This window comes from Prinia subflava, chromosome 33 (genome assembly GCF_021018805.1).
Source record: "Prinia subflava isolate CZ2003 ecotype Zambia chromosome 33, Cam_Psub_1.2, whole genome shotgun sequence".
Taxonomy (NCBI): Eukaryota; Metazoa; Chordata; class Aves; order Passeriformes; family Cisticolidae; genus Prinia; species Prinia subflava.
In genome coordinates this window covers 628,091-654,587 of record NC_086279.1, presented here as the reverse complement: position 1 = coordinate 654,587, position 26,497 = coordinate 628,091, and the positions used below count along the sequence as shown (strand labels likewise).

Genomic DNA, 26,497 nt, shown 5'->3' with positions numbered 1-26,497 from the left:
AGAGAGGAAGAATTGGATCTGGAATACCGGACAGGAGCTGGGACAGGGAATATGGGAGTGAGACCGGGAATGTGACCAGGAATGGAGAGAGGACCCGGGAATGGGACAGGGAATTGTGACAAGGCCTGGCAATGGTGACTGGGACTGGGGAATGGGGTCTGGGTCAAGGAATTGGAATGGGGACAGAGACTGGGAATGGGAACAGAAATGGGGACAGGGAAAGGGATTGGAAATATGAGACAGTGACTGGGGATAATACTGGAAATAAGGACAGGGACCAAGAATGGCACCAGGAATACCGGACTTGGACTGGGAATGGGACCTGGAGTGGAGAATTGCACCGGGAATTGGGCTGGGAACCAATGGGAACCAATGGGGACAGGAAGTGGGAATAAGTACAGGTATTGGGAATGGGATGGGCACTCTAAACATGGACTGGGAATAGGGACAGTGGCCAGCAATGGGACTGGCAGTAGGGGACAGAACTGGGAATAGGACTGGGAATATGGGACAAGGACTGGGGATAATACTGGGAATGGGGACAGGGAGCAAGAATTGGATCTGGCATACCAGACTGGGACTGGGACAGGGAGTATGGGACTGAGACCAGGAATGGGACCTGGAATGGAAAGAGAGACCAGGAATGGGACAGGGAATCGGGACAGGGCCTGGGGATGGGCACTGGGACCAGGAGTGGAGACAGGAACAAAGAATGGGGACAGGAACAGGGACCGTGAATGAGGACAGGGATTAGGAATGGGGACAGGGACCAGGAATGGGGAGAGGGAATGGAGAAGGGGATTGGGAATGGGACCTGGAATGTGGACAGGGACCAGTGTCCTGGTTTAGTGCAAATTTGTGAGGAAACCTCTGAATGGGTCCCTCTGGAAAGCAAACCCAATCAGCCCCTCCCCCAACTGGTCCAGGAAAAAAATTCTTTTGAGAAAAGGGGAAAAAACTGTTTATTCAACAAGCAAAGTGCCCACAAGCACAAGAACAATGAACAATATCAGACAACAGAACCTCGTGGTGTTGTTAGGAGAGATTCCATAATTGAGAAAGTCTTTGCAATGGGTGGCAGCTCAGGTTGTCCGTTCTCTTATCAGTCCCTCTGGTGCTGGAAAATGCCATCCTGGGCCCCAGTGGGTCACAGGTGTGAGCTCTGGGTGTTTCTCTGGGTTTTCAGTCCAGAACAGGTTGAAAGAGTTGCAAGAAAAAGAAAACAGTGCAGGGAAATTCTGTGGCTCAGCTAGCTAAAAGCCAGTTAAAAACAAAGGAGAGCTCTCTCTGTCTCTCGCTGTCCGTCCACAGACAACACAGTCCAGGAGCAGAATGCAGAGGGGTGAGTGCAGTTTCTGCAAACAAACCCTGCGCTTCTTCTTCCACCCCCTTCACTCTTGGAACCAGTCTTAAAGGTGTAGAGCTTAATATCCAGCAAAACAGACAATTAGGGATACAAACATCACAAAGTCACCCCAGGACACAGTGACAGTGGCAGTGACAGTGACAATGACAATTGCAGTACCACTCTGTGTGCCTAGGTCACGTTTGACTACTGCATTCACAGGGGGCGATTTCGGATCAGCCTGGCCACCTATGTGGCCCTCTGGAAGTGCTGCCACCCCTCGCTGCCCAGTAGAGGTGACACTGGTTGATAACAGATGACAATGGGCGACGGGGCAAGGGGACAGGGTGCTGGGGAGCATAATGACAGGAGTGCAGGGGGACAGACTGCCAGGAAGACAGATTGACACGGTGGCAGGGGGACAGGATGACACAGCGAAAGATGCCTCACCACCCTCATGCCATGGACACAGGTGAGACCGGAGGTGTTTCCAACACACCCCGACTGCGCTTCCTTTCCCCTCCCCCAGCTCCTCTAACCACTTGGGGACACCCCTGACACCCCCTTTGTCCCCCTGGGGTGCCCCTCTGTGGGAGGCACAGTGGCACTACAGGACCCCCTTTCTGTGCTATCTCCAAGGTGGCACCTGTGCTTTTTGTCACCACCACCCACCAATTTGTCACCTGCGCCCCAGAGCAGGAGTTTGCCCACATCCTACAAGAGGGGACGGGTGACAACATTTTTGGGGTCACACCTGGCCACTTCCATCCCTCTGCATGCCCCTGAGGATGCTGCACGACCCTGCACCCTCTGCACTGCTGTGGCTCCAGCATCCCCCAAGGAGACCTTGGGGACTCTCCCTGTGTGCTGGCCCTGGTCCTCTGTGGTACCTCCAGTGCTGCACCCATGCTCAGCCCCAGTTCGTGTTGTGGCTTCCCGATGTGACCAGGCAGCAGTTTTAGTCACACTCTCACCTCTTCTTCCACCACCACCACCACCACAACATCCTCCTCCTCCTCCTCCTCTGGTGAGGCTGCTTTTCCCACTAGGGACACACCGGTGACACCAGGGAGACATCACAGGTTACTTATTGAAGGGATTGTGGGATCACGGTGGCTCCTGGAGTCCCTCTGAAATGGCAGGTGGGGGACCCAGGATGTTGCAGGTGTCAGTTTGGGGGATAGGTGCTCATTTGTTGGAAGGTTGGGGTCTCCAGGATGGCTCCTAAAGTCCCCTCCCATCACTGAATGGTCACCCCCCCCCCCAGCCTGTGCCTCAGTTTCCCCCTCACTCTGCAGGGACCACCCAGAACCGATGTTCTGGAATGGAGTTTATTTTGGAGGGTTTTTGGGGTTGTTACTCGTGGGACAGGCTGGTGGGCCGGTGGGTCGGGACAGGATGGTGCCAGGCTTGTGATCATCTGGGCTGGGGGCTGGCCAGGCTGGGGGCCTGCAGGGCCAGGGACCGTCCAAATCAGAGTCAAGGTGGGATCCATTGTCTGGTGTCCATCTGGACCAGTGTCCATCCTTGGGGGATCCATGGCTCTGGTGTCCATCTGGACCAGGATCCAACCTCTCCTGCCCCTGTCCATCCCAGGCTCCCCAGCTGGGGCTACTCCTCACTTTGGAATGGACAAGACCCACGGTCAGTCCCAACATGACTCCAAACCCCCTCCCATCAACCCCACCAGGCCATCCGCTCCAAGCCGTGGTGCCACTGGTGTCCCCTGGAAGCCAGACCAGCTCTGGATCTCCTGGAAGAGGAGATCCACAGTTCCAGGCCAGAGAATTGAGGGCATCCAGGATGTCAAGAACCGAGTGTATGTGGTGTGAAGGACAGCTGGAGACATGCCTGGGGACATGCCTGGAAAGACAGGGGGGAGGATGAGGGGTCTTAAGGAGTGGGGAGGGGATTGGAGGGCGGGTGATGCACCCAGAAATGTTCCAAAAGCAAGGGTAGGGCACTCAAAACTGGAGAAAAGATGGAAAATAAGAAAGGACTCCAAATAGGGAGGAAAAGACACAAAATAGGGAGAAGAGGCCTAAAAGAGGGGGAAAGGATCCAAAATGGGGGAAGAAGGAGCCAAAATCAGAGGACAAAGGTTGCCATGGGATGTCATTGTGTGTCCCAGGGTGTTGTGGCATTTCCATACCTGTGCCGGGACGGGCGCAGGCGCTCGGCACCAGAAGCAGCTACAGGAACATCCTGAGGGACACGGTGACACCCTGTAGGACACAGGGAAACCCTGCAGGACATGGGCCCGGAACCTCGGGGACTTTGGCCCCACCGAGGGCGGCGGACAGGGACATAGGAGGAGGGACGGGGACACATGGAAGGGGACAAGGACACATAAGGGAGATGGTGACAGGAAGACAGAGCAAGACAGGGACACACACAGGGGATGGGAACACAGAGAGGGGAGACAGGGAGACATGGGGAGGGGCTGGGGACATACGGAGGGGACACGATGCCTCCAGGACATATGTTAGGGGATAATATCACCACACCTGTGAGGATGCTTCCACCAGGACGCCTCTGATCACACCCAGCATGGGGCCATGTGGCCCTCTGGGTGACACTGACCATTGCCCTGTCCCCTGAGGTGGTTGGGGTGAGCCCAGTGGCTCTGGGACAGCCTGGTGGCTGTCACTCCCTTCTGTTCCCAGATGTTCCCAGCTGAACAAGTTCGGTGTCCTGCCCTGGTGGGGGGTGACATTTGGCTGAGACACCACTGTGGTGACAGTGGGGATGAGGTGGCCACAACTGCATCAGGCAGCGTTCATCCATGGCTGAGATCAAGGTGCTGGTGGCACTGTTCTGGCAGCACTGTGCTGGCATTGATGCTGTCCCAGTTCATGTCCCCATGCATGTCCCCAATGTCCCCAACCATGTCCATGTTCACCCATGATCCCATCCTTGTTTGCATCCCCATCCCTGTCCCCCTTGTCCTCTCATGGCCTCACCCATGTCATTGTCCCTCACGTCCCCATCCATACCTTAGTTCAACATCTTTATTTTTACACCAGTTTAAAGGCTTTCAAAAGGATGAACAGAAACCTTTTCGTTTCAAGGCCAAAACAAAAGGATTTATATTTCCCTGCAGGCAGAGCATCCACATGCTTGGGTGGGTGGGAAGAACCTTTTTTAGAAGGTTTCCATGCTTTCTTAGAGGGTCTCCACAATCGTGGGTTTGGACCCAGTGTGTCCCCATTTGCTGTGGAAGATGCCCATAGGCCAGAGAGAATTGAAACAATGGAATAATGTTGGAAAAGACCTCGAAGGCCGTCTGGCATTGCTTGATGCCACCAGAAGACACAAAAAGTGAGATTTTTCTGGGGTCAGAAGTCGACAAAGGCGCTCTCCACAATGGATTTCTAATGTTGGTCTGTTAATGTGTCCAGGTTTCCACAGGGACACAGGAGGATGTGGAGCCCCCTGTCAGGTGTGTTCCCAACACGGATCACAGGCACCACGGATCACCGGGGCTCTGCCCACCGGGGGTCACTTGGGATCATCCAGGGGGGATCCTCTCATGGCATTGTCACTGTGAGCCTCGCCACAAAAAGACACACGGAGCTGGAGTTTGGGGAGATCAGAGCAGCAGGAGGGAGAATCCTCCTGCTTTGTTTATTACTTCCTGTTATATACTTCTAGCAAGGTGACCATGGATTGGTGAGTGGGCATTCCCACCTCTCACCCACATTGGTCAAGGAGGCTGTCATTCAACCTCCCCTTCTCTTGGAGAAGGAATTCGAAACAATGACAATATTTACAAAACACGATCTCCTATTTACATGAATGAGCATGAGAAGGTGCACACTTGTACTTTAGTATGAACGCTCAGCAAACTAGGAAAATCTCATGGTGAGAAGGATGCATGCTGGTGAAAACTGGGATATACTGGGAGTGACTGGGATAATCCTGGGAGCAAGTGAACCAAGCTGAGGTAACTGGGAATGTCTGGGAATGACTATGGACATGCTGAGGGCAACTGGGATATACTGGGAGGGTCTTTAACCATACTGGGGGAGACTGGGAACATACTGGGAGTGACTGGGATTAACTGGGATTTACAGAGCCTTCACTGGGGACAACTGGAAGTGATTCCCCCTTTCCCCCCCAGCCCTCCCTCGGTCACTGTCACACCCGCCCGGAGCAGCGCGATGGCTCCAGCGCTGGGGCTGGGGGGACAAGGGGGGAGTGGGACCCCCGGCCCTGGGACCCTGAACCGCCATTCCTGGCACCAGGACCCCCCTGCTCCCCTTATCCTGCACAGGGACCCCCTTGAATCCCCTATTTCTGGACATCAGGACCCCCTGCTCCCCTTTTCCTGGCCATCCCCTGTCTCTCAGCCTCAAGATTTCGTGTGTGCTTGACCCTGGCATGCCCTGGAACATCTTGGACCCCCATTCCTGCCTTTCCCAGCCCCACCTTTCTGCAAAACCAGAGACTCCCTGAACTCCCCAAACATCTGTGGTGTCCCCACCCTAGTGCCCCCTTTTCTGAGAAGTCCTGGACACCCCTTTCCTGGGCACCAGGACCCCCTGGGACTCCCTTCTACATCTCCAAGACACTCTTTTCCCCCTTTGCCCAGCACTGAGACCCCCCTGCACCCCTTATCCAGCATCAACACAACCTTTGCCTAGCCATCCCGCCTTTCCCAGTCCCCAGCCCCTCCTTTCCTCACACTGAGGAGCCCTGGCACCCCCTTTCCTGGGCACAGGATTCCATGGACACCCCATCCCACTTCTCCCAGTCCCTTCACCCCCTTTCCCTGAGTCTGAGCCCCTGAACCTCCTTCCCAGCTCTCCCAGCTCTACAAGTCCCCCCTTTTCTTTGTGAGGTGAGATTCCTGGCTCCCCAAACTCTCACTTTCAACCCCCCGCCCCAACTCCTCCAAATCTCCGTGTTCCCCCCAGTTCTCCATTCCCTGCAGGACCTGGAAGTGGCACAGTCAGAGCCCAGCCCAGGGGTCCCCCAGTCCTTGACTGTGGGGGACATGGATGGGAACCCCTGTGAGCGCTGGGACAGCGAGCGGGGCTGGCTGGAGCTGCAGAGAGCGGGGATGGCAGCGGGAGCTGAGCCAGGATATTGGGAAACCCAGAGCTGGGATATTGGGATAGGAAGAGCTGGGATATTGGGATAGGCAGAGCTGGGATATTGGGATAGGAAGAGCTGGGATATTGGGAGAGCCAGAGCTGGGATATTGGGATAGGCAGAGCTGGGATATTGGGAGAGCCAGACCCGGCTCAGGGAGAGGAACCAGCATGAGGCTCACATTGAGCTGCAGACGGGGCTGGTACAACCAGAGCACGGGGAGTGGGGGGAGCCAGGGGCTGGGCTGGGATCTGTGGGGCTGGGAGAATCTCTGGGAGTGGGATGGGATCTCTGGGCTGGAATGAGAATCCAGGGAGCTGCAAGGGGCTCTGTGGGGCTGGGACACGACTCCATGGGTCCGTTCTGTCCTCGTTCTCAGGTCTCCACATGGTTCACGTGGTTTCCAGCTGCACCCTCCTGTCCAAGGGAGTGTCCATGGATCCCACCAGTACAGGTGCAATGGGTGAGATTTGATCTCCTTCCAGCTGGGATCCGGGAGCTTTGCAGTGTCCGACGGTGCCACCTGGATCACCCAGAGGTGCTGGGAATCCAAAGGGATCATGGTGGAGCAGATGAAGCATTAGCTGGGACACATCTCTGTGGAAGAGCTCCCAAAATACATCAGCTGTGGTCAGGAGGCTCTGGAGCACCAAGGTGGGTGTGGGAGGGGGAAGAGAATTCCTCTGGGAGAGTGGAGATCAGGAAGGGGGGACTTGGGAATGCAGAAATTCCCATGGAATTTCCATGGCCAGATCTCACTCTCATCCCAGTCAGGGGAGAATTCCATGGATGGACACCCCCAACCCACTGCCATGGGAATTGCACTGGGAAATGATTTGAATTGATGACCAATCAAATGCCAGCAGTTGTCTAATTAGCAAATTTGCACTGCTAAAACAAATCTTTGGATGGCTTTAACTAAAGCATCAGGCTTAGACAACATATGTTTTTCCTATACAGCCCTAGGAAAGACATTTTTCACCTGTTTAGTTTGCATGCCAGTAGATGCTTGGCCAGTTCCAGTCACCTTCCCCAGGCATCTTCTGACCCTGAGGAATTAGACATCCATGGCCCTGTAAACATCACCTTTTGTGCCAAATGTAGCTATAGAGAGAAATCAATCTTCAGTCAAGGATGTTTCTCCCTAGCACTGCAGGGAGTGGTAAGTCCAGCAAAGCAAAACTGTCAAAGCTGTTTTCATGGTTCAAACATGTTTCAAACAAAGAGGGGGAGACATTGGAACCCTGGAGATTGAGAACTTCAGGCTTTGTGTGCTAAATGGCACTGACCTTCAAGCAGAAACTGCATTTGATTTATGGCCGTGGAACAGGCTTCCAAAATTGAGTGATAGCTCTGGGATTATGGGTGTGCACTTTGAATAGAACTGTGTGATATCACAGGGCGGAAAATTAGAGTTTAAGATTTAAGTGTATGGTAATATACATAAAGCAATATGGAGAATTCAGTGTGTAGGCTGTGTTCTTCTTTATTCACCTTCTTCATCATGGTTTTTGGGTTTTTTTCTAACTGGGTGAAAAGATCCATATTGCAGACCTTTGGTATTTTGTTATTGGGTTAAAAGTATAAATAATACAGGTGTCAGCTTGTTATTGGATAAACAGCGCTTAAAAGACCTTGGAAAGAGTTAGAGACACAGCCAATTTTCACTTGTTAGCAGAACTGACAGTTCCTGGGGCTGTAACATAGATAAGAATTAATAAACATCTGAGTCTGAACACGAGCTCCATCTCTCGAGTATTAATCCTGGCTCTAACAGAAGATAACAAATCCACCAGCAGTGAAATGAGAAGAAATGATGCTGCCGGGGCTTGGGGGCTTCATCTTGCGCTTCGTCTGCCGGGGCTGGGGCTCGGCCTCCGCTGCGGGAGAAGGTGAGGTGGGGTCCCCCAGGGGCTTGTCCCGCCCTCGGAGCGCGTGTGACTCCCCCATGTCCCCCCAGGCCGGGGTCACCCCCTTTTCTCTCCCCACAGCTCCCGACCCAGCTCCTGCTCCCCCCTGGGAGGGGCTTTGGTGAGCCCCCCTGGGACCCCTGGAATCCCCATTCCTGGGCTCCGGGACCCCCTGCACCCCCTTATCCTGCACCGACAGCCCCCTGCACCCCCTTTCCCGGGGATCCTCCTCTCCCAGCCCCTGCACCCCCTGTTTCTGTCACCCCGGGGACCCCCGGACCCGCATTCCCGCCCAGCCCGGGGCACCGCACCCCCAGGCCTCCCTTTCCTGGGAAAGCCGAGCTGGGCACGGGGCTCTGCAGCCGCTCGGGGATTGATGATCACCCGAAGGAAAGGGAGAGCACAGGACAGAGCGAGAGCAGGAGATTGGCAATCAGGGATGGCAGTCCCAGCGCCCAGTCCTGCTCCGCCGGGGCCGGGAGCCGCAGCCGCAGGAGAAAATGGATCGGCGGCTGGCGGTGCTTGCCGGGCTTTGGGCCGAAGGCAGCGGGTTCCAGGCTGGCTTTGAGCGCAGGCCCCGGGAGTTGAGCACAGCCCGGTCCGGGCGTCCCGCAGTGCGTGGCCGAGGAGGGTCCCGGGGGATGCCAGGAGGGGATCCCGGGGAATTCCCTGGAATTCCGCCCTGCCCTCCCCCCGCGCTCCCTCGGGCACTTTCGCTTCCGCCTTCCCGGCTTGCGCCGCCGGGATCTGCCCGGCGACCGGTGACGACACAGAAGACGCGCGCTGCCATTGGTGGGCAGGAAAGAGCGGCGCCAATGGCGGGGCCGGAGGAGGCCCTGGGGGCGGGGCCAGGCTGTGGGCGGGGCCGCAGCAGAGCAGCGCGATGGCTCCAGCGCTGGGGCCGGGGCCGCTCCCGGGGCCCCGGGGCGGCCGGCGAGAGGTGAGGGGGACCCCCGGCACCGGGACTCTTTCATCGCCCATTCCGGAACACCGAATGGTCCCTAAACCCCCATTCCTGGGCTCCGCGATCCCCCCGAACGCCCATTCGTGGGAGCGGATTCCACTCTGTACACCCTTATCAGGCACCAACAACTCCTGCATCCCTTTCCCGGCCATCTCCCCTCTCCCAACCCCCTGAGCCCCTCTTTCCCTGAGCCAGATACCCCCTGGACCCCTATTCCTGCCTTTCTCAGCACCCAGCCCCTCCTTTCCTCTACACTGAGGACATCCGGGACCTCTATTCCCAGCTATCCCGGGTTTCCTCGCCTTGTGCTGGGAGTGGGGACACCGGAGACCCTTGGAGCTCCTGTTCCTGGATACAGGGACCCCCTTAACCCCACACATTCCACCTCTACGCCTCCCAAGCCTCCCGTTTTCTCAATCCTGGAATCCCGAAAGCCTTTTCCAGGTTCTCCCAGTTTTCCCCGTTCCCCCGTTCTTCCACCCGTGATCCCCCAGTTCCCCCAAATCTCCGTGTCCCCCCAGTTCTCCTCTCGCTGCGCTCCCTGCCCGTGGCGCTGCCGGAGCCCGGGCCGGGGTTCCCCCGTTGGTGTCCGTGGGCTCCCTGGATGGGATCCCCTTCCAGCGCCGCCACAGCCAGCGGGGCCGGGCGGGGCCGCAGCCGCCGGGGATGGCGGCCGGAGCCGAGGCGGGATCTGGGCACAGGCAGAGGCAGCACAAGGAGCGGCACCGGCACGGGGCCAGCAGGGAGCTGCAGATGCTGCAGGAGCGGCACAGCCAGAGCGGGGCTCAGTGCGGGGAGCCGGGCCTGGGGGATCTGTGCGCCTGCGATGGCAACTGTGGCACTGCCCTGGGGATCCCTGGGGCTGGGCCGGGATCTGGGGCAGTGGGATGTGCATCCATGCGGATCCAAGGGGCTGGGATGCGGCTCTGTGGGTCTCCATCAGACTCTGGGGCTCCATAGGGCTGGAATGGGGCTCTGTAGGGCTAGGACACAATTCTGTGGGTTTCCGTGGATCCAATCCGTCCCCAGGTCTCCCCACGCTGCAGGAGGTTCCCGGCTGGGACCTCCTGTCCCACGGGAGCATCCACGGATCCGATGGGCTCGGCTCTGAGGGGCGGGAATTTCACTCCATCCAGGTGGGATCAGGGGGATTCGCGGTGGCCGACGGCGCTGCCCAGGTCACCAAGAAGCGCTGGGAACAAGATGAGATTGGGGCTGAGGAATTACCAAACCCCCTGGGGCACATCTGCAGGGTGATGTCTCTGGAAATATGTCAGTGATGGAAACAGAAGGGGAAGAAAACCATGGAAGTTCCCTAATGTAGTGCTGTGCCTGGGGTGTTCTGCCCAGTGTGGCAGACAGTGAGAAAGACTCCTAGGCTGCCACTCATCACAGCTCTCAGGGTTTTAGGTGAGAGGCTTGCAGCAGATCCAGTGGTGAGGGGAGTTCAGGGGGGTCCCTTAGCATTTTGGAGATCCCAAATATCTAATGGGAGTCCCATTAGATTTGTGGAGAACTCCCTGGCCACCCATTATCTCCCTGAACACGCTGACGCTGCCCGTGCACAGTGAGAAGGTTCAGACCCGGCACAGGCTCCCAGCTCTGTCACCCAGGCATCACCCAGGTACCCCGAAACTCTCCTGGGAAACCTCAACCACTCCTCGACACCCCAACCTCCCCTGGGATCCTGAAAACATCCTTGGAACCTCCAAAACCTTTCCAATACTTCAAAGCCCCATACAGAGTCCCCCAAACATTCTCAGTTCATCTAAATTGCCACAGGACCTCCCAACACTCCCCAAGGATCACCTTGAGAAGCTTTATACCTGAGACGGGGCTACTCCCTGTCACAGGCCGATACCCCAAAGTAGCCTTGGGACCCCTAACAGGGAACAGGATCTGGACTGGGATGGGAGTAGGATGGGACCAGAAGTGCAGTGGCCCAGGAATGGGAAGGGGGCAAGGGGAGAGACAGCAGGGACAGCGGGATCCTAGACATGCGACACCAGGAAAAGGGACGAGAGGTGTTGCCTTTCGATGGAAAGGCAGGCGACCTGGTTTCAGAAAGCCAGCACGGTGGCTCGACCTTCTCCCGAGCCACTCGGGCCACTGACACGCTGACACCAAGGTGGTGGATGGCAAATGGCGATTTATTAGGTTCTTACATGGGGTTATATAGTCTAAGGGGTCTTCACTACATCAGAGGGGAGGGAAGGTTAAAGGTTAGTGGAAAACTACTGGGTTTGGAGGGGCTACATTGTTCTCAAAGTTAGTTACACATCTCCGAGGGTGAGGGGGAGGTCCCTGTCTTTCCATTACAATCCCGAGATCTTCTGCGGCGCCAGGCCTTATCTTATCTGCTCACACACATCTCCCCACCTCCTCTCACAAATAAATGAGGTAGTTAAAATATAGGCATTAAAATGAGGTACAAAGTAGTAACTTAATAAAAGAAAAAGGGGTTTGAAAAACTTGAGTAAATATTTGCGAGGTAGATCAGACAAATCTCGCGACTGGCAGTGTTCAGAGTTTCATTCACAGCAATAGTTGCTGTTCTACGAATAGAATGTTGGCCCGTTCTAGGCGTGTTTGGTGGTTCGTCACTTCCCTCTGGAACAGGGGTGTACGCGTTACGGGGGCATCCCACGAGCATGTCCTGCAAATAGAAACTCACAGTTTTCATTAGTTTCATTCTGAAGATCAGGCTTGATTGACTTAAGTGGACACCACTTGATTCTGCCCTCTCTTTTGACAGCTGCGTACCCTCTTCCTGTGAGTACCAACCTCCAGCCCTGCTCCCATTCACCCAGCTCATTTTTAGTTACAACCTGTGGGCCCTCCTCTAGTGCTCGAATGACCCAGTGCTTTTGTGCAGGACTGTTTGTTTCATCTCCCCTGGGGAACTGATTCACTGCTAGGAGGGCAGTTGCCAGCAGCCGTGCCTGGTCCCCTGGGGGAATGGCATTGGCGAAACCCTCTGACTTCGCCAGCACCTCTATTCTGGCTTTGAGGGTTTGATTGGCTCTCTCCACTATGGCCTGACCTGTAGAATTGTATGGAATGCCCTGCACTAAAGTGATGCCCCACTTTGAGGCGAAATCTTGCACAGGTTTGGAGGTGAAATTTGAGCCATTGTCAGTTTTAATTTGCTTGGGGATACCAAGCCATGCCATGGCTGTCAGCCAGTGCTGAATTGTGGCCTTAGAGTTGGTTTTGGGGTGCTGTGTGGCTACAATCACTCTGCTGTAAGTGACCACTGTCACTGCCAGCCATGCTCGAGGCTTCAGCAGTTGACATAAGGTAAAGTCTGATTGCCAAATTTCTGAGGCCTTGAGACCTCTTGGGTTGACCCCACTGGTCCACAGGGGTGACTTCTGGCAATGAGGGCAGGTGGCCACTACGTGTTTCGCGTCTGCTGTCGAGATCCTGCATCTTTTTGCCAGTGCTTTGGCTCCGATGTGGAGCGACTCATGCAGTTGACGAGCTTCCTGCAATGTCCACACTCCCTTTGCTGCAGCGTCCGCTTTGTCGTTGCCGGTCTGGAAGAAGCCCTTGACTGGGTTGTGGCTGTTGATGTGGATGACAGACACAGTGCCTTGTCGCGAGGAGAGCGCTTCTTCCAGCATTGTGGCTGCTGCAGATGTTGACACACCTGGTCCTGACATGGCCAGGCAGAGCCTTGCCACAAATATGGAGTCTGTTACGATGTTGAGGTGCTCATCTTGGAAGAGTCCGCACGCCAAGACCACAGCTGTTGCTTCCAGTTGTTGCACTGACAGTGTGGGGTCGCATGCTTTGACACAATGCCACTGTTCTCCTGTCTGCCACACCGCCGCTGCGGTGGAAGTCGCAGAGGAGGCATCTGTGAAGACCGTCGGTCCTGGCAGCGGACGGTCCATGACCTTTGGTGGCAGGTCTATGTTGACAATGGTCAGTAGCTGAGTCCAAGGTGGTCTGGAGGCGTAGCAGATTTCTCCTCCGAAGCCAGTGAGGACAAGGGCCAGGTGTTCCGACGCTGCGGTTGACTCTGTGGTCAGCTGCTTGCGGAAGGGAAGGTGGATTTTTGTTGGCTCGATTCCCAGGTGTTTCAGGGCAAGTTTCCTGCCTTTCATGATGATGTTGGCGACGCATTCGACTCCTGGGGAAAATGCACGAGCTGGTCTTCCGAGGACCACCCACTGGATTGGCTGGGCTTTCTCAGAAGGTCCTTGGGCCAGTGCTCCCACTCCTCCCTTCTGTGTAAAGTGGACGTACAGATCAAGGGACACACCTGGGTTCCACCTGGCAAGTGTGCCAGTAGACATCTGACGTTCGATGAAGTCGAGGGAGCTCGCTGCTTGTGGCGTCAGCTCCTTGGGTTCCCAGGGGTGCTTTCCTTTCAGGAGGTCATATAAGGGGTCCATGACCTCGGGAGGGATTAGGATGATGTTGCAAAGCCACTGCAGAGATCCTACAAGTCGCTGCATGTCATGGAGCTTTTTGATGTCTCGGCAGACCTTTACCTTGGGAGGGGTCACGTAGGAGTTTGTGATTCCCACTCCCAGGAAGGTCACACAGGGTCCTCTTTTGATCTTTGCGCTCGCGATCTCAAAGCCGTTGGCCTGTAGAGTTTCTGTGATTGTGGACGCTAGGTGATCCACTTGGCTGGCTGATGGTGCAGCGATGAGGACGTCGTCCATGTACTGAATGATGGTTGCAGCAGGGTAGGAGTGTCAGACTGGCATCAGTGCTTTGTCCACGGTGATCTGGCATACCGTAGGGCTGTCCACAAAACCTTGGGGTAACATACACCATTGGAAACAGAGGCTGGGTCGCTCGCCGTTCGGGAACACGACAGAAAAAGCAAACCGTTCCTTGTCCTCGGGGTGCAGAGGTATCGAAAAGAAACAGTCTTTGATGTCCAGCACTGTGCATGGCTGCCCTTGAGGGATGGCTGAGTTCATGGGCAGCAGTGTCTGGACGGGACCCATAGATTTGGTTGTCTTGTTCACTTCCCTGAGGTCGTGGATGAGGCGATAGCCTTCTCCAGACCTTTTGGGGATCACAAACACAGGGGTATTCCAGGGGCTAGTGGAGGGTTCTATGTGACCCTTTTGCAGCTCACGGTCGACCAGTTCCTGTAAGGCTGCCATTCGAGGCTTTGACAGGGGCCACTGCTCAACCCATACAGGGTCTGACGATTTCCATGTCAGTTTGACTGGCAGCGGTGGGTGCACGGCAGTGGCCCTCAGGATAAATTTGTAATTCTCACTCCTAACATGGCAAGGACATCCCTTCCTATCAAGGGTGGTGAATGTTGCAAAATGTAGGGGTAGATTGCCACAGTTTGTTCTGGTCCTTTTTCTGTGTGGAGTGTTATAGCTACCAACTGGGTGCTTCTCCACGCCCGGGTCTGCCCTCCCACTCCTCTCAATGGGGGTACTTCTTTAAATTGCCAATGCCGAGGCCAGTGTGCTTGCGGGATTATCGAACAGTCAGACCCCGTGTCCCCCCAAAACGGAAGCCCTATGATGTGGGGATCCCGGCTGCCATAAAGGCGGCACGTTCCCCAAATCACCAGGGGCTCCTTCCCGATTTTCATGGCCAAGGCCACCCAAGACTCCCGCTTTGGGGTGACCCCTGCTGGCCCTGTGCTACAGGTGCGGCTTGCGGTGGTGGTGGACACGAGAGTGTCGCTGGCGGTGTTGTGAAACCTTGCCATTGTGTCGCTGTGGGGGGTGCAAAACTGGCTGTCCCCTGTGGGGGCATGGGGTATGAGGGTTCCCCGCCCCACTGGGGGTTGGCATAGATGGGCCGCCTTGCATTCGCAGCAGGAGGAGGCTGGGTGCGGCCCGCACGCCCCCTCCCTTTCCCGTTTCCCTGAGGCCGGGACCTGCAGTCTTTGACAAGGTGCCCTCTCTTCCCACAGCACCAGCAGGGTCCTCTCGCACGGGCTTGGAGCGGGGGCATCGCCGGGGATGGCTGTGCTGGCTGGGGACAGCTCACTGCGATGTGGCCTGCCTGGCCACATTTGAAACATGCCATGGCACTGGTTAGGGTGCGGACAGCTGCCTGGATGGGTGTCAGCTGCTCCTCTTTTGCTACATGTTTGACCATGTCGGCCAGGCTGGCTCCGGCCGGCAAGGAGCGTAGAATGTCTTTGGTAATTGAGTTACATTGTTGCCGCAGGCAATCAGCTACTACGGGGCCTCTCGCCTCTGGGGGCAGGGTGGACGAATCCACCGCTGCCTGAAGGCGATCCACAAACTGAGTGAAGCTTTCGCTTTCACCCTGTTTTATGGTGGACCATGGAGAAGGCCTGGCCACCACTCGGGATGCAGCTCGAAAGGCCTCCCGAGCAGCCTGGGTGGTGGCTCTGACCTCCTCAGCCCGCATGCTCGTGGCTTGTTGCTATGGGGTTATCATGGTGTCATGTTTTCCCATCAGCCTGGATAGACTGGAATCATGCAGTGGCTGCCCTGCTCCAGAAGACTGAGCCAGTAAATTTGTACAGTTGTCCTTCCACTCTTGTTTGAAGACAATCATCCCCGCACCATTGTTATAAACACCAGGACAAATTTATTGCCAAATTCAATAGTTTGGTTTATTAACATCCAAATCACAAAATTTAGAACCAAATTATAACAATTTCAAACAATAAAAACAAAACAATACGAACCCCACGAACAGCAAACTTACTTGACCGAAGTTCTCCCGGGAAAAGCAGAGTCAAGGGTGACCCCAGGGACACAGGACCTGGCAGCCAGTGCCTCTAGCTGGGTTCACACCTTGCCCACCTAAAGACCCAACTTAAATACACTTAGTTTCCCCCTCGGCAACTTTCCTCCCATTGTTTCTCTAATCATCGACCATTAACTTTATTTACATTAAATCCCGAAAGGGTCCCTGGGCACATTCAAATGCTAATGTCCAGAGTTAGTCCTTGCTTTGAGTAACTGCCGTAGAGGTGTGTGATGACCGGTGTAAGTCCTCGCTGGCACGTCTTTGCTGGCACGTAGCGTTTGACCGTTGCGAGTCCCGATGAGCTGAGCTGCACGTAGGCAGGGGCAAGTCGTTCTCACCTTCCATTTTTGGAACCCGGAAGATCAGGGAGGTGCTTTCCAGAAGTTCGTGAAACGTGCGGGTTGAGCAGACACATACATATCTTTATATAATATATATCACAGTTCCCAATCTATAATTATTTATAAAACATGAATTAAATAACCATATTTCCCACAACTCCCCCATTTCTTTTCTTTTGTCAATAATTTTAATTCATGTTTTGTATTTTACTTAATTGTTTTTCCTCCTTGGAGAAACACCTGATCAGCGATTCCTGAACCATGTTTGCCTTTTCTGCTTTTCTTCTATCTTTCCAATTCCCATGTCCTTGACTGCCTCTGAGTGCCAGCTAGTTACTTGTGCCTTAACAGGGGTAACTTTTTGGAGGAGCCTTAGGTCACAGGGCTAGCCCTTCACCAAGCGCACAGCCTGGTTCACACTCCCTAGAGTGATCCGCAGAAGCTTCCCTCTGTCTGGCCCAGCGTCTGTCGGGTTGCAACCGAACAACAGGGAAGTTTCTTCGCGACAGCAGGGGCTCTCTGCTCGGACCCTCGGGGTGGTTCGGACGGCATACCTCCTTTTCAAAAATTCCCCACCGAGATTACTTTACTTGTTCTGGCACTACATTAGTTCGACGGCACTTCGTGGCTAACACTTGGGCCTTTAGATCCAATTTTCCCTTTAACCCCTTTTCGTATATTGAATACCACCCGGGATAATTTGGTTCTATCAATCCCAAACGTGTGGCACAGTTTAAGAATCGCATAGTCAGAGTCTGTTTTTCCTCAGAACACCTGGGGCATAACCCCAGCGGCCCCCCCACCCCCACTTGCAGTGCACCACCCAAATTTCAAGACAATAATTGTATTTGAAATGGATATATGGATTGCAGGGGCATCCAGGTTCAGAGCAGCGCATGGATATTTCTTCTGCCATTTGTTTCTGATATCCTGGGGTTGGAGTTCTTTCTCTTTAAATTTCTGGAGCTCCGGATTCACCCTTCCTGATGTTCTAACACCTTCCTTCTGGTTACCCTTCCCTCTCTCAGTCCTCCTTGTCGGGTGGTTATTAAGTTTCCTTTGAGGCTCCTCTAGGCTGCAGCTTAATGTTTCCAGGGTGTTGGCATCCTCGGTGCAGCCGGACCCTCAGATCTCCGGGGGAAGAGATGACCTTCCATTCGGGGTTTTCCCTCGGGGCTGTTAGTTTCTTAACCCTGGAGGCGTGTGTCCAGCCTCTTTCAGCTGTTCGGATGGCTGTATCTGTAGTTAAAAGGACAAGAAAGGGTCCCTCCCAATGAGGGGTTAATGACACCGCTTTCCAAGCTCTGATCAGTACTTTATCTCCTGGTTGTATCTCATGAATATACATCGAAATCCTGCAACTTCCTCAGATTGAATTTACCTAATACAAAATTCCAAACCAGCCCAATACTACAAGAATATTGTATAGAGAGAATCCCTGTCATGTCTACCATTCAGAAAATCTGAATATTAGAACAAGTTATCTAATAGTACATTCACACCTTTACCATAAAAACAATTTTGTCCCTGGATCACTATGATTCTCACCTCACTATTCACCCAATGTACCATACAATCCAGAATTTTTCCCCTTTTTTGTACTGTTACAGGAAAAATCAGAAAGAAAATTTTACTTCTTATTAAACGAGGTTTATACTGAAACATACAAACAATTCTTTTTACATCCTACCAATACTTCTGACAATGTCCACTGGATATATAGCGAGCAAACAATAAACACTAAGACTGCTCCAAATCCCATAGTATTAACACAGGTTTTAGCTTTTTTAAAGAAAAATTCAGTTTAAAAAAAATCATAGATGAGCACAAACAATTTGGGCTTATTTCAAGAATCAAACTCAGCACATTCAGAGTGATTTGGCATACAGACAAACATTCATAAAACCCAGTATCCTACAATGCTCGGTGACAACAGCAGTTTCCAGGACAATCACCTGTTAAGGTTACACACATCCTCACTCAGTTTCTACAGTCTCAGTGTAATGAGTCTGCACTACTGCTAATTAACTGAACTACAAATTTATATTCCAGACCCCTACTCAGCACATTCTCAGATACACACAGCCAAAAGAAGGACGCAACTTGAGTGAGACAATGGGACCACCTTGTCCCTATTTTCGATGTGCACCCTGCCATGGCCATTCTCACTCAGCCCCCAAGAAGCATCTGCCTTCACAACTGCTTCTCACCCTTGCTTCAGCCACCCCTAATGATCAGCAAAATTAACACAATTCCAGAAGCACTATCGGACCTTTCAGCTCTGCTGTTAGCTTGATGGCGACACTTCTTATTTTGGTTTGTAATTCCACTGCCTCGTAGCAATTGTGACTACACTCCTCAGATCCTCCCCAGGACCGAAACTGGGCGGGGTTTCGAGCAGCAGCAGTACGGAGTTCTAACTCCAGGGAATTTACCAGAATTGCCTCATATTTCAATAGCCGGGATTCAGTAAGCCATTTAAAACATACCCCACCGGTTTCCTGGCTCCCGCCCACTCCTGTGTAAGAACTCCATACGCCGTGTGATTGCTAACATCCACGAAAAGCTGGAACACCCGGTTAATATACCGGGGCAGTTCCCGTCAACTACTCATGCAGATCCGTCTACAAACCATTTCTCACAGACAGGATCAGCTGCAGACCCCTATTTCAGCGTGGCAAGATACAATCCTGCAGCAGTAGCTGAAGTGACTTCTTCACTTCATCAGAGAGCCAGTTCAAACAATCAGTGAGCAGTAAGCAAAATTTGTACAAATTAAGAGAAAAACTTAAGACCTCACCCATAATCCTGGGGGAGTATTTTAACAAGACAGAAAAAAACAAAGCACACCAAATAGAAGAAACTATTACAAAGAGCAGAACTTACTCTGTAATAAACCATACATTACTTAAATTCGGAACTTAAAACCCAGAAAAGTTTTCCAACGCCAGGAGTCACTGTAAACATCAGGCCCCGGTAATCAGACAGCTTTATCTAGTACAATTATCAGAACATTAACACTACTGCTTTTTACTTCAGTCCAAAAAAACTTCACAAACTTAGCCTTTCTTAACAAACAAACTCGAGATAACTTGTGCCTAATTCCCAAAGTAAAGCTCCTGTATTTGCTATCCATTCTTGCGTATTATTAAACTTAAATACACAAGCAAACACCGACCAAACTTAACACCGGTGACAAAATGCTGCCTCTCATACATCACTTACTCTCCACCCCTGAAAACACAGGCACCAGGGCAACCTCAAGGTTCACATCCTCCAAATTGAGGAGCAAGTAAGAAGACATAATATCAAAGGGACAACACAAACCATCTCCTTCTAAGGAGTCAATAATTAAAATTAAGAATCCCGGTTCCCGACTAGATAAAATACATACAGAATAGGAACTGCAAAGAATAAAGAAAAATCCTGTAACTACCAACACAGAGAATTATACCACTTTCCCAACTTAATACTAGAATCCTGACTCCAATTACCATTCCAACACTATCTCGACAGAAAGATTTAGTTTCCTGCCTCTCAACAGCCACTTTAATTTTGGCTTCACCGGCCACATGCTTCAACCTTTTGAAAGAAAAACTGAAACACACAAAACCCTTGCAGTACACTGTCTGCCAACACAAATGCCATATTCCTGCTCAAGCTAACAATCCGAATTCAATTGTTTTAAACATAGATGAGCTACATCCACCATACTATCAACCTTTTGATCTGCACAAAATCCTCACATGCAGCAGACAGACAACTAAAAGGAAGATATATTTTCAGCTTTTCAAGAACAAACACCTAGGTATTTCCTACGCATAAGTATAGCTCTCATTCTTGGTCTCTTCTCTCAATACTTTTATCCATTTTTGCTTCCTATTTCGCCTTACAGGGCGGTTTTCTGTCCCGGGCAGCCTCGTCTAATCACTTTAAAGCTGCCGCTTTCCTTCGTCTCCCGGCAACCATGGACTGACTCGCCCTGCCGCTTGCGGGAAGGGGGCGGGTTTCGTTCCATTCCCACGTTAGTGAAAAGAAGAAAAAAAGAAAAAAAAAAAAACAACTCCGCCGATCTCGTCCAGGAGAAAAAAATTCTTAAAGCAAAATACACAACTCTAGGGAGTCTCCAAAATGTATTCAGCCTGAAGTAAAAGATCTACCACCACCAAGGAAAAGAGTAGGCAAGATTCCTTTTAATCCCTTTTCTATCTTTTTCTCCTTTTGCAGACTCACGTGAATTCTCGCATTTCTCATTTGCACGCTTCCCAACACCACTAGTTATTCTCTAATGCATTCCAATTCACCTTTGGTAATTTCTGTTTTGCTCTACTGTCAAATTTCTTACGGGAATGCTTCTTTTCCCCCTTTTTTCCTCCCGGGCCATTCTTGCTCTCACACCAACTGTCCCACCCCGAATCCCTCCCGGGCTCTTCAAGATCTCCTTCGGGGGTCCTGGTTTTAGCCAGGGCTCTAACTGGTGTATACCTGTCTGGTTTATTCTTCCACCCTTCGTTTTCCTTACCCTTCTTCTCTTTTTTTCCATATTTTAGCGTCGGTGGCCGAGGTGCGGGGTCAGGGCCAGAAACGGGGGCAGGATTCCCTCTCGGGAATCTCCTTGAACGGGAGGGAGGTTTCTGGAGTGGCCGCTGAGCTCGGGGCTCCGCATGGGTCTCGGATGGCAGTGCTAACTCTGCCCCTGAGAAGGCCGGGGAGGAGGAAGTGGTAGGGGTAGGGGCTGGCAGGACGGGGGCCACCGAGCCGTGAGAGAAGTTTATCCCGTAGTCCAGTTCATTCCGTGTTTCCCTTAAGGAATCCTCCCGATCTCTGCTGAGATCTGATCCCATACTCCCCGTGGCACAGAAGTTATGGGATACCAAAAATTAAATCCCGAGTTTCCGAACTCGATGCCGTTAACTTAATGATCCAACGGATGACCGTTCCGTGGATGTTCGGTTAACGGCGGGGCTCTGTAACCGCCACCGAAAAAATTAAGCGACCCCCCTGGTCGCGGTCAAGAAGGCTTACTCGTCCCCGAACTCAAAAAGGGACGTCCTCTTTCCTTCAGGACCCCCTGGTGACCTCCCCCACCCCGTCGGGTAACACTCACACACGAAGCGAAATATCACGCGTTCCAATCGCTTCCCCGTCGGTCGGCCGTGTCCCTCGCGGGAGCAGCGGAAACGCGACCTTAAGGTCCGCTCTCGCTTCGTGATAAATCACGTCTCATTCACACACACACTCACACGCACATACACGTTCTCAAGCACTTGGTCACCCCCACTCAACCACGCTATACTTACGGTCCTTTTCCTGCGTGGATTCTTCGTGCACTTAGATTTTTACGAGTGAAACAATACCGCGGTTCCAGGGGAAAACCCCTGCTGAGTTCCCGAGCCCCCCCAAGCTAGCTTGTCCTAATGCCTAATTCCTTTGCTGTTGTGGGTTCTGGGTTCATAAAGCCAGTTCGTTCTTCCGGACTTACCCGCTCTGCCAGGCCGCTTTTTACGGCGGGGCGCCCCCCGGTCAGAAGCAGGGATCCGTAGAATATTCAAAACTGGCCCCACGTTGGGCGCCAAAATTGTTATAAACGCCAGGACAAATTTATTGCCAAATTCAATAGTTTGGTTTATTAACATCCAAATCACAAAATTTAGAACCAAATTATAACAATTTCAAACAATAAAAACAAAACAATACGAACCCCACGAACAGCAAACTTACTTGACCGAAGTTCTCCCGGGAAAAGCAGAGTCAAGGGTGACCCCAGGGACACAGGACCTGGCAGCCAGTGCCTCTAGCTGGGTTCACACCTTGCCCACCTAAAGACCCAACTTAAATACACTTAGTTTCCCCCTCGGCAACTTTCCTCCCATTGTTTCTCTAATCATCGACCATTAACTTTATTTACATTAAATCCCGAAAGGGTCCCTGGGCACATTCAAATGCTAATGTCCAGAGTTAGTCCTTGCTTTGAGTAACTGCCGTAGAGGTGTGTGATGACCGGTGTAAGTCCTCGCTGGCACGTCTTTGCTGGCACGTAGCGTTTGACCGTTGCGAGTCCCGATGAGCTGAGCTGCACGTAGGCAGGGGCAAGTCGTTCTCACCTTCCATTTTTGGAACCCGGAAGATCAGGGAGGTGCTTTCCAGAAGTTCGTGAAACGTGCGGGTTGAGCAGACACATACATATCTTTATATAATATATATCACAGTTCCCAATCTATAATTATTTATAAAACATGAATTAAATAACCATATTTCCCACACCATCAAATATCATGCGGCTTAATTGTTTAATATCAAAAGGGAGCAAGTCATAGTTGCCAAAAAGTCCATCCACCAGAGTGGAGACCATGGCTGAATTCAACCCTTTTTCTGAGATTGCTTTTACGATTGTTTGTATGTCTTTGGGGTTTACCGGTGTATATGTTCTTTGCTGATTACCTTCTGGCCCCGTAACTCTCACTGGGAAAACCTTCACTGCAGCCGCTGGTGCCCATTCAGCACAGGCTATTTTTATCTTTCTCCAGTCAGTAAGCTGGGCTGGCTCGCATTGTAAACCCCTTCCGAAATGGTCTAAAGCTTTATTCGTTTTCGCTTTAAACCGTAGCGGCTTTTCCCTTTCCGTTTCTGAGTCCCAGCCATCTTCCGTCAGCTCTCCCGAGCTGCTGGAGCTGCTGCTGCTGGACTTAGAGTCGGAAGCTGAATGCCAGCGCACTTCCGGGCTGCGGTGCTGTCTTGTGCGGCTCCAGCCCCGCCCCTCCCCTCTGGGGTGGTGCCCCTCCCACCCCCTGGGCTTGCCCTGCCTCCCGCGGGGGGAGGTCTCTCCCTCTGATGGAAGCAGCGCCGAGCGCCGCTCCCCATTGGGCATGCGCTCTCTGCTGTTTTCCCGCGCACGCGCGTTTGCAAAAGCCCGCTGTTGTGGGCTGAGCGGGTGCTCTCTGCCACTCTCCCGCGCATACGCGCCCGTGGAGAGCCGCGGCGCCGCTTTGAGCGTGCACCCTCTCCCTTCCTGCCGCGCGTACGCATCAGCCAAAGCCCGCGGCTCCTGTCTGAGCGTGCGCTCTTCTCCCTCTTCCCCGTCTCTCTCCTGCGCATGCGCATCAGCGGATACCCGCGGCTCCCCACCAAAGACATCCAGACCCCGGCCCTCCTCACGGCCGCCGGCGCCATTTTCAAACGCGTATGGAGGCGGCGCCGCCCGCGCGGCGTTTTCAGCGTCTCTGGCTTCACCCGCCAATCCCTCCCAGAAGAACCGCGCGCGTTGCCGCGCCTCGGGCTCCGAAATGCCGGCCAGCGGCGAAGAGCCGGGCAAGGGACTCGCGGTTTTTTGGGAAGGTTCCGCGGGCGGGGGGGACCCGGCAGTTTCGGCGGGGGGGTCGGGGGATTCTCTAAGGGCACTGGGGGGTTTGGGCTCGGGCTCCGGGAGCGGGGAAGCGCGCCTGGCTCCCGCGGCTCCCCGCCCTCGGACAAATCGCGTTCGAATGCCGTTTGCGTGGTGGTACCCACTCCCGATTTGGGTGCAGTTAGCAAACACACGTGTGCGGCGCTCCAGGTCTCCTGTTCCTCCAGCGCCTTGCTCAAAGCCCGCTCGACTCTTCCCCACACTTTGAGACTTTTCGCACTGCCCGAGGCTTTCGTATCCTTAGCCAGGGCAATCGTGCACTTATCCCATACCTCCGAATGGAGTATATCTATTGGGCAGTCTATCACCCCAAGCTCTAATAATCTTGCCATAGCAAGTTGAAGATCTCTGAGCTTACACTTAATTCCCCACTGTTTATGAATCAAACTCACGACCTTCGCGATGGCCTCCATGATCCTCGCTGGTCCGGGGACGTCTCCCCCGCCGTGGGTCGGTCCTTTTGTCCCGCCCCGGCCGCTGCTCCTGTCCAGGCGAAAACCCCAATTCCCGAGTGTTTTTCTCCCGGGTTTCGGCACCACTAATGTTGCCTTTCGATGGAAAGGCAGGCGACCTGGTTTCAGAAAGCCAGCACGGCGGCTCGACCTTCTCCCGAGCCACTCGGGCCACTGACACGCTGACACCAAGGTGGTGGACGGCAAATGGCGATTTATTAGGTTCTTACATGGGGTTATATAGTCTAAGGGGTCTTCACTACATCAGAGGGGAGGGAAGGTTAAAGGTTAGTGGAAAACTACTGGGTTTGGAGGGGCTACATTGTTCTCAGAGTTAGTTACACATCTCCGAGGGTGAGGGGGACGTTCCTGTCTTTCTGTTACAATCCTGAGATCTTCCGCGGCGCCAGGCCTTATCTTATCTGCTCACACACAGAGAGGACATGGGGACAGTTCCAAGGCAGGGGTTCCTTGATCAGCTGGCCCAGAACCTCTGCCAGGGTTTCCCATCACAGCCAGAGCCGCTCAGCCTGGGGAGCCCAAAGCCCTGAGCAACCCCAAAGTTCATGGCAGGAAGCCACATCTCCCTTGCACCCAGCATCCCCTAGATCCCTGGAAGATCTCCGAAGGTCCCCATCCAGGTCTTTGATGAATGTCTTTATTTTTATCCCTGTTTTGGAAAGATGAAGAGAAATGAGAAGAAAATCCCAGTCACGGGGAGCCAGGAAGATGTGGAGCCCCCAGCCAAATGTCTTCCTACATGGATCACTGGCACCATGGATCACCAGGTCTCTGCCCACTGGGGGTAACTGGGGATCATCCAGCGTGGATCCTCCCATGGGGGATGGAGCTGGAGCAGCACACAAAGCTCTTCCAGCAGTTGGAGCACTCGCAAAGCTTCCCTCAGTGTTGGCTCCATTGGTGTCTGATCAGGTGGGAGCTCCTGGAGAAGGTTTTCCCACACTGGGGACACTCATAGGGCCTCTCCCCAGTGTGGATGCGCAGGTGCCTGACAAGGGTGGAGTTTTGTTTGAAGCCCTTCTTGCACTCTGGGCAGCGGAAGGGCCTCTCATCTGTGTGAATCCGCTGGTGCAGGAGGAGACTGGAGCTAGTCTGAAACCTCTTCTTGCACTGGTCACACTCGTCTGGCCTCTCTCCAGTGTGGATTCTTTGGTGTTTCATCAGTTTGGAGACCTTTCTGAAGCTCTTTCCACACTCCCTACACTCGTAGGGCCGTTCAGCTGTGTGGCTCCTCTGGTGGACGATCAGAGTGGAGCTCTGGCTGAAGCTCTTCTCACACTGGGGACACTTGTAGGGCCTCTTCCCGGTGTGGATGCACCTGTGGGTGATGACGTGAGAGTTTCGCTTGAAGCCCATCCCGCACTTCGGGCAGCGGAAGGGCCTCTCATCCGTGTGAATCCGCTGGTGCAGGAGCAGACTGGAGCTGGTGTGAAACTTCTTCCTGCATTGGTCACACTCATAGGGCCTCTCCCCCGTATGGCTCCTCTGCTGTCTGATCAGGTGGGAGCTCTGGCTGAAGCTCTTCCTACCCTCTCCACATTCATAGGGTCGTTCCCCTGTGTGGCTTCTCTGGTGGACAATGAGATTCGATCTGCCTCTGAAGCTCTTCTCACACTGGGGACACTCATAGGGCGTCTCCCCGGTGTGGATGCGCTGGTGGGTGATGAGTGTGGGGTTTTGCTTGAAGCCCATCCCACAGTCAGGGCAGCGGAAGGGCCTCTCATCCGTGTGAATCCGCTGGTGTCTGAGGAGATCGGAGCTGGTCTGAAACTTCTTCTTGCATTGGTCACACTCGTAGGGCCTCTCCCCCGTGTGACTCCTCTGGTGGATAATTAGGTGGGTGCCTTTTCTGAAGCTCTTCCCACACTCCCCATACTCGTAGGGCCGTTCCCCCGTGTGGATCGCCTGGTGTTTGATCAGGTCGGATCTTTGGGTGAAGCTCTTCCCACATTTTGAGCACTTGTGGGGCTTCTCCCCATCCTGAGGCTGCTTAGGGACCCCCAGCTCTGAGCTCTGGCCACGTCCTCGGCCCAGAGTAGATCTTTCCTCCTCAGATCCCTGAGATCTGCGTTTGCAGCCCATCCTAGTGCGGGATCTCTGAGGCTTTCCTCCCCGTTGCATTCCTGTGCCGTGGAGCCACTCACCACAGCCTCTTCCACGAGGTTCTGCTGCGGGGATTTGTCCTCCCTGGGCTCCATCCTCAGCTCTGTGTCTGGGGGAGGAAGGATGAGGAGAGGATGGG

At 53.5% G+C, this 26,497-nt stretch overlaps 1 protein-coding gene and 2 pseudogenes across 1 annotated transcript in view; all 3 read right to left on the bottom strand.

Annotated features, from left to right (window-relative positions):
* Positions 1 to 26,497, bottom strand: part of LOC134563112 (zinc finger protein 345-like) — a 147,136-nt pseudogene that overhangs the window by 78,500 nt on the left and 42,139 nt on the right.
* LOC134563066 (zinc finger protein 850-like) overlaps positions 1 to 26,497 on the bottom strand; it is a 45,019-nt pseudogene that overhangs the window by 5,205 nt on the left and 13,317 nt on the right.
* The window catches only part of LOC134563094 (zinc finger protein 239-like), a 67,728-nt gene that overhangs the window by 33,199 nt on the left and 8,032 nt on the right, over positions 1 to 26,497 (bottom strand). The gene's annotated exons all lie outside the window — the stretch shown is intronic.